The sequence below is a fragment of the Belonocnema kinseyi genome, chromosome 6 (genome assembly GCF_010883055.1).
Source record: "Belonocnema kinseyi isolate 2016_QV_RU_SX_M_011 chromosome 6, B_treatae_v1, whole genome shotgun sequence".
In the NCBI taxonomy this organism is placed as follows: domain Eukaryota; kingdom Metazoa; phylum Arthropoda; class Insecta; order Hymenoptera; family Cynipidae; genus Belonocnema; species Belonocnema kinseyi.
In genome coordinates this window covers 115,331,753-115,339,585 of record NC_046662.1, presented here as the reverse complement: position 1 = coordinate 115,339,585, position 7,833 = coordinate 115,331,753, and the positions used below count along the sequence as shown (strand labels likewise).

At 37.7% G+C, this 7,833-nt stretch overlaps 1 protein-coding gene across 7 annotated transcripts in view; it reads right to left on the bottom strand.

The window, feature by feature from the left end:
- Window positions 1-7,833, bottom strand: part of LOC117174733 (cyclin-dependent kinase 4-like) — a 549,135-nt gene that overhangs the window by 243,222 nt on the left and 298,080 nt on the right. For 2 of the 7 annotated variants that reach the window (XR_004467351.1, XM_033364058.1), the window contains exons 1-3: window positions 4,322-4,592; window positions 4,065-4,250; window positions 3,861-3,978 (exon numbers count right to left, since the gene is read on the bottom strand). The exons of 2 other annotated variants lie outside the window; for them this stretch is intronic. The gene's annotated coding sequence lies outside the window, so the exon portion shown is untranslated. Of the gene's footprint in view, window positions 1-3,860; window positions 3,979-4,064; window positions 4,251-4,321; window positions 4,599-7,833 lie in introns of those variants that run through there. 3 more of the 7 variants (XM_033364060.1, XM_033364063.1, XM_033364062.1) reach the window with 2 other exon arrangements.

Sequence of the window (7,833 nt, the reverse complement as noted above, 5' to 3'; positions counted from 1 at the left end):
TATGCTCCGGTTATGGTTTTACCTTTTTCAAGATAGTCCACGAATATTATGCCATGTGCATCCCAAAATACGGAGGCCCTAACCTTTCCGACCCATTGTTGCCTTTTTGGACACTTCGGAGCACTTTGGCCCGGTGGAACCCACTGTTTTGTCTGTTGCGTTGACTCAGAAGTGTAGTAGTGGATCCAGGTTTCATCCATGGTTATGAATCGGCGCAAAAACTCGGTCGGCTTACGCGAAAATAATGCCAAATTCTGCTGAGAAGTTGTCACAAAAATTCGTTTTTGGTCCACTGTGAGCAAACGCGGCACCCATCGAGGGCAGAGCTTCTTCATGCCCAAAACTGAATGCACGATATTGCCCACACGTTCCAATGATATGCCTACAGCATTAGCTACCTCTCTCAATTTCACTTTGGGATCATTCAACATCATATCATGGATTTTGTCGACATTTTCTGGTGTAGTGACCTCTTTTGGGCGCCCAGATCGTTCAGCATCAACTGTGCTCGTACGGCCACAACGAAACTCGGTAAACCACTTATGAATCGTTCTAATCGACGGTGCAGAGTCCGGGTAATACTTATCCAGCTTGGCCTTGGTCTCGAATATCGTTTTCTTGCGAAGATAGTAGTGTTTGATCAAAACTCGAAACTCAGATTTTTCTATATTAATAAAGACTCGGAGGTTAGTTGGTTCTCAGTGCTGTAACTGGTAAATGCGTAAACATAAATGGCTGAAGTTTTGACAGGCGTCATTTGAAGGATCAAGCTCGACGAAAATGGTTCACATTAGTGTATACTAATGCCATCTCTTAGAATTTTCAGGTACTTATTAGGCTGCCTAGTATGTTAAAAACTATCACTTTTAAAAATTTTATCAATGACAAAAATATAAAGTCATGATAAACTTTTTTTAAATTGTTTTGCACCATAGCTATCTTTGTTTAGATCAATCCTGACAACTTAAAATAACGTCGAAAATGTTCAATACTTTTCAATGCAAGCCTTCTTAGCAGTAGGGGACATACATAGTACATGTTTTGAAATTAACTTTAAAAATATTTAAGAAACTCATACTTCACTTTGCAGGAATGATTTGGAAAATTTATCAATTGCCTCCTGCACAGCACTCGAGAATTGCGAACCGCGCGCACAGCGCCCCGTGAGAATGCACCAGCGCGGCGGGCAGATTTTTTATGGGTAATGTATTTCTGTATTGTGGATATATCTATTCAAGTTCAATATGATTGGCGCAGCTTTATTGTTTAAAAAATTCTCATTTTTGCAATATAATATCAACAATAAGTCCAAAAAATGGTAATTGTTATTTATCAGGTTACTGTAACACATACGAACATTGTAATATAGGACACTATTGAAATATGAATAGCCATTAATAAATTTAAAAAATACACTGCATTATCGGGTACAGTAATCTACGCGGTAGAGGGGGACTGATTACACAGACCCACACAATAAAAAAGTTGTGTGCACGAGTCAAGTGACTACGCTACCCTTATGGATTTAAGGCCGTTGAATCCGAATATGGCCTCAGAATTTGTCGTCTCATCTTTCCCCTAGATTAAAAAAGTAGGGAAAGCCTAGGGACTTTCTCGTCACACAGGCCATACAAAAAATTTGTCTGCACGAGACAAGTGATTAGGTTACTCCTCTAGATTTTGAGCTGCTGAATCCAAATCTGGCCTCAGAATTTGTCTTGCACGTCTCAGTTTGCCCCTAGATGCAAAAAATATGGGGAAAACTGGGGCTATTCTGGACATTAGTGTGCTTACCGTTCCCCTAGCTGGGATAAATTTACGGAAATTTAAGGTCTAACGCATGTTAAACTGACTTATCAAGCAAAAAATAAGACAAATACTATTTCCTCTACAGTTATGCGCTCTTAATATAAATTTGACCACTAATTTTTTCGAGTTTCTACCATTTTCTCCCTATATGCGCAAAGTAGGGACAAGCTTAGGGATTTTCTGGTCACAGAGGGCATACACAAAATTTGCCTGCGCGGAACAAGTGACTAGGCTACCCTTATGGATTTTGAACCGGTGAACCCAAATCTGGCCTCAGAACTTCGTGTACACTTTTCAGTTTTCCCCTAGATGCAGAAAATAGGCAAGAACCTAGGGATATTCTGGACGATATTTTGATAATACCAGTAAACGCGAAAAAAGACAGATGGATGTTATATTTTGAAGTGCCGCGACTTAGAGAGACGTAATTTTTACACAGAAATTTTCTAGTGTGCCTTCTGTTTCCCCTAGCTTGGGTGATTCTAGAGAAATAGAAGGTCTTTGTCATATTATATAGATTTGTACGGGAAAAAATAACAAAAATGCCATGTCCTTTGCAGATTTGCGTGCTAAATATACATATGAAACCCAATTTTTTCAGGTTTGTTCCATTTTCTCTCTAGATGTAAAATGTTGAGAAAAGCCTAGGGAATTTCTGGTCACATAGGTCGACCAAAAAAAAGTTGTCTGTACGGGACAAGTGACTGATTTCGCATGCATAACAGCAAAGGATATCAGGTTTTTGTTATTTTTTTCCATGTAAATCTATATAATCTGAGAAGGCTCTTCAATTCTCCTAGAATAACCTAAGCTAGGGGAAATAGAAAGTACACAAAAAAATTTCTGTGTACAAATCAAGTCTCGACAAGTCGTTGCACTTAAGAATATAATATCGATGTGCCTATTTTCACGTATACTGGCATTATCAAAATTATCCCTGGGGTTTTCCTTATTTTCTGCATCTAAGGGCAAGCTGGGACGTGCAGGACAAATTTTGAGGCCAGATTTGGTTTCAGCAGCTCAAAATCTATAAGAGTAACCTAATCACTTGTCTCGTGCAGACAAATTTTTTGTATGGCCTGTGTGACGAAAAATCCCTAAACTTTTCCCTACTTTTTGCATCTAGAGAAAAGCTGAGACGTGTAGGACAAATTCTGATGCCATATTCAGATTCAGCGGCTCAAAGTCCATAGCCTAGTCACTTCTTTCGTGCAGACAACTTTTTTTTGTGGGCCTGTGTTGTTGACGTCGAGGGTTGGACTCAAAAAATCGTAGCGGGTTTTTTCGAGCATCTCAGAAATCAGAGACTCTATTGCCGTTGTAAAATTCTAAAAAAAAGTTATTTTTTAACAAAGTTGTATCTGCATGGCAGAGGGGTTCATTTTTGACGTTAAGGGTTGAAGCCAAAAAATCGTAGTGGGTGTTTTCGAGGAGCCCAAAAATCAGAGACTTTATTCATGCTGTAAAATTCAAAAAAAGTTATTTTTTGAGAATTTCATATCTACGTGTTACAAAGGGGTTAATTTTTTACTGTAAGGGTTGGAGCCTAAAAAACAAAGTGGTTCCTTTCTGGGAACCCAAAAAAAGCTCAAGAATTTCCCGGGATTAAATTACTGAAAGTTATCAATTTTTTTAAGGGGTTTGATTCTGGAAGTTGAGGGTTGGTTTAGGATTATTTTTTTGCGGACTTCAAGAGCCCAAAAAAGTCCAAAATTCTGGTGTAATTAAATTTTATTATTTAGTGATTTTATGAATTGCAGGTGCTGGGTTATTGCATACTGGCACCTCCACAAGAAAATTGATTTTTTGAAAAAAGTAAAGGAGTCCAAAAATATTAATTGACGCCCAAAAAAAATCCCCAAAAAAACCCAAAATTCTGAGCTATGAAAAATAGCAAAATTCGACTCTGGAGTTGCTAGATTAATGGACCTCTCATAGTGCAATCGTTTTACATATATAAGTATAAACTAATAGTAGAATTAAATTATTTTTATTTAAATTCTTGAAGCTTACCTAATCATTTAATGTATTTTTTAAAATGTTTTATTTACCTTATGATTTTGTATCGGAAGGGAAGACATGCTCCTGTTGAAGACTTGAATAATAATCAAGTTTTTGATAACAATTTGCAGTTTCAAACAGTTTCTCAAGCATCACCAAATGGATTTTCTGCGTGGAAGAAAGAAAGGCAGTTCAGAATGACTCGCTCTAGATGTTACGAAATTTAAACCTACAAAAAAAATAGAAAACCTGACCGGGCTACTAAATCTATGAAGTATTTTTATCCAAAAGATTTCAAAAATAAATCCGTTGAGCATAGAAATCTTTTCGAATAATGTGCACGTCTGGAATATGAGCAATCTCGTCAAGTCTCAGTCGTCAAATTCGGTTTGATTGTTTTGTAGACATCCTTGGCTAGGTTATTCTCCAGATGGCTTAATCTTTTTAGATAATAAACCAGTTAAATTTATAGAAATTTATTATTTTTTCGTGGGAAAAATAAAGAGTGTACTTGATGTTATAGAAGGTCATGATTGCAAATTCTTAATTCCAGACGGTGACAGTTATACTTTGATAAAGAACACTCTTACCATGCCCCAGTTCAGTTAAATACGGCAATTTTAATTTACAGATAACTTATTTTATATTGTATCCTTCCTTTGATAATACCTCACACGTAATATAGAGAAAATTTTCTCCTAAAGGAAATTTGTGAAATCTCACAGAAGGATCTCTTCAGGCCAGACTATTGCAGCCAAAAACACAGCAGAAAGCGTTACTTTTAGTAGCTCTTGATTTAAAACAAATTCAACTATCAATATTCATTTTGAAAAACAATAGATACGCTTGAAGTTTCCTTCAGCAGAAGTTAATGACATTTATTTTTAATTTTTAACGCTTCAAAAATACTATTGCATTCACTCTATAAAATTCTAATAAAAATGTAACGTAGAATCCAAAACGGAACACGTAAAATGCTCATCTGGCTATTTTTTCTTAGTTTTTGTTGCATGATTCGGAAGAGATACTATGTCGATACAATAAAGCAGCCCCCTGCCACGACCGTGTATGTCTATGTAGTAGAAGTTTTCTTACGATCCGGAGAGGAAATGTCGGTCAAAATACTCCAAGAGATGGCGCCACAAAAAGTAGGCCTGTCTTTTTCATTGAACTGAATTAAGAAAAAGCAAAAATAATTGAAAACTTGATGCAGTTTGCAAATAAACAAAAAAATATATATGAAAAATTATAGTAACTATTACTAATTATTTCAAAACAGAAAAAGTCATAAAAATATGTAGTTTAATATGGATAAAATTTAATTTTGAGATACATCTTGAAAGCAGTTCGAACTTTATATTTTTGTGATTTATTTTGCTGATATTATTGATTTTATTATTTGTTAAAGTTAAACAAAATTATTTATTTTTGAAATTACTAATGTAGCTAATGAAAAATTTAATAATATTTAAGACATCAATGACAAAAATATTTAAAACATATACATGATCAGAAGAAGTAATGAAAAATATATTACGTATATCCAATATAAATATAATAATGACAATTAGAATATGTAAGACTACAACTTAAGTTGCAAAGTAAAGAATCTTTGTTCCTTTAAAATCTTAAAAATTTCAAGTTTTGAAGGAAATATTTTCAAAAAGTAGTGGTAGTTGTAATTAAAATGTTTGAGGGAATTATTTGGAAAAAAGTCAATGACACGAATGATAAATGAGAAAATGGATTTAATGTAATATATTAAATATATTGTATTATATATATATATATATTTATTTATTTAATGTATATAACGTTTGCTTTCCTTAAATCGCCCGGGTTGAAGTCTAGTACGGAGGGTTTCATGCCAAGACGATGTCATTTCCACCTTAACATACCGTCGCCACATTTTGAGCCCAGACATTCCCGATGATAGCTGCAGGGCGTGCCATGCATACCCCGAGCAAATTAGCTCACATACTATCTAGTTGTCTAACTCACGCGGGAACGACCTACATTCAAAGGCACAACGCGGCACTAAGAGTGCTTTATTACCATCTCTGTCACTCCTACGGCATTAACCTTAATATCGCTCCTCTAAATGCTCCTAGGGAAATTGAGTCATTGGTCGTGAATGGGAAGTGCAGGATATACTGGAACTTTATGTTCTCAACAATTGTTTCTGTTGTTCACTCGAGGCCTGACATGGTCCTTCTTGACTTCGAGAAGCGAACCATGTTCGTTATCGAATTTTCGGCACCCGCTGACAAAAACATCATAACCAAGGAGAATAAAAAGAAAGAGAGGTATCGAGACCTCATAAGGGAGTTGCAACGATTGTACCCGGAAAATTCTGTTAAACTGATCGTCCTTATCATCGGCGCTCTTGGTGGTACTAAGATTTCACTTGCTAATGGCCTAAAAAGCATCCCTACGTGTCAACAATCTGCTAGAACAATTGCGGGAAAATGCAGAAGGCGGTTGTCCTTGAGTCGCTCCGTGTTCTTAGGGCGCACGAGGCTTTTGCAGGATCATCGTACTGATTCCTTTACAGACTGTAACCACCTATCTCACGGTCGTGAGACGTGGTTGTGGCTGAAATTTTACCGCGATTTCGCCGGGAGCGGGTGCTAATCTGGAAAACTGTACCCGCTCTCAGCGAAATCGCGGTAATCAATCGCGGTAATTAATACGACGATCCAGAAAAAGCCTTGTGCACCCTAAGAGCATTTTTCCTGCATGTGTTTTAGCATATTGATGACAGGCAGGGATGCTTTTTAGGCCATTAGTAAGTGAAAGCTTGGCAACTCCAAGAGCGCCGATGATAAGGAAGATTAGTTTAATAGATTATTCCGGGTACAATCGTTGCAACTCCCTTATAAGGTCTCGATACCTCTCTTTCTTTTTATTCTCCTTGGTTATGATGTTTTTGTCAGCTGGTGCCGAAAATTCGATAACGAACATGGTTCGCTTCTCGCAGTCAAGACGAACTATGTCAGGCCTCGAGTGAGCAACAGAAACAATTGTCGAGAATATAACGTTCCAGTATATTCGGCACTTCCCATTCTCGACAATTGACTCGATTTCCCTAGGAGCATTTAGAGGAGCGATTTTAAGGTTAATGCCGTAAGAGTGACAGAGATGTCAATAAAGCACTCTTAGTGCCGCATCGTGCCTTTGAATGTAGGTCGTTCCCGCGTGAGTTGGACAACTAGATAGTATGTGAACTAAACGCTCGGGGTGTGCATGGCACGCCCTGCAGCTATTATCAGGAATGTCTTGGCTCAAAATGTGGCGATGGTATGTTAAGGTGGAAATGACACCGTCGTGGTATGCAAAAATGAAACCCTCCGTACCAGACTTCAATCCGGGCGATTTAAGGAAAGCAAACGTTAGCTCACAAGACATTGACAGATCTTTCACATTTCTGTGGACGATACCGTGCATCCTCTTATCGAAGAGCTGTTCACGAAAGTTTTTCTCTTGTGCTTTCTTAATCCGGGCTTTCAGGAGTTAGTACTCAAGATAGATAAGATTTGATGCATTTTGCTCACCACTAATACCGACGTCAAGTCCGAGTGTTTCAGCAGCTTCCTCCGCTGCTTTGTACAGAAACGCTCCTTTGCCAACTTCTTCGTGATTCCTGACCATTTTAACAAGAGAGTCTCTTCCATTTGCAACTTTATGTGCTGTACCCAGAATAATCCTGTTGTGAAGACATTCAAGACATAATATTCCGCGACCACCTTGACGGCGTGAGATGTACAGTCGCGGAACGAAAGACTTAAGATGCATGCTTTTGTTCATGTGCATAACCTTTCTTGTCCCGATATCAAGGGATCTGAGCTCGTTCTTCGTCAATGGAACTACTCAAAATGAATAGAGTAGTACCGGGACGGCAAGCATCTTCATTGCAGATATTTTGTTCCTCGCCGACAGTTCGGAAGACCAAATCTGTCGGATGAGACGTTTGTATCTGCTTCGGAGAGTATCCTTTATAGATGTCACGTCCTGAATGCGGCT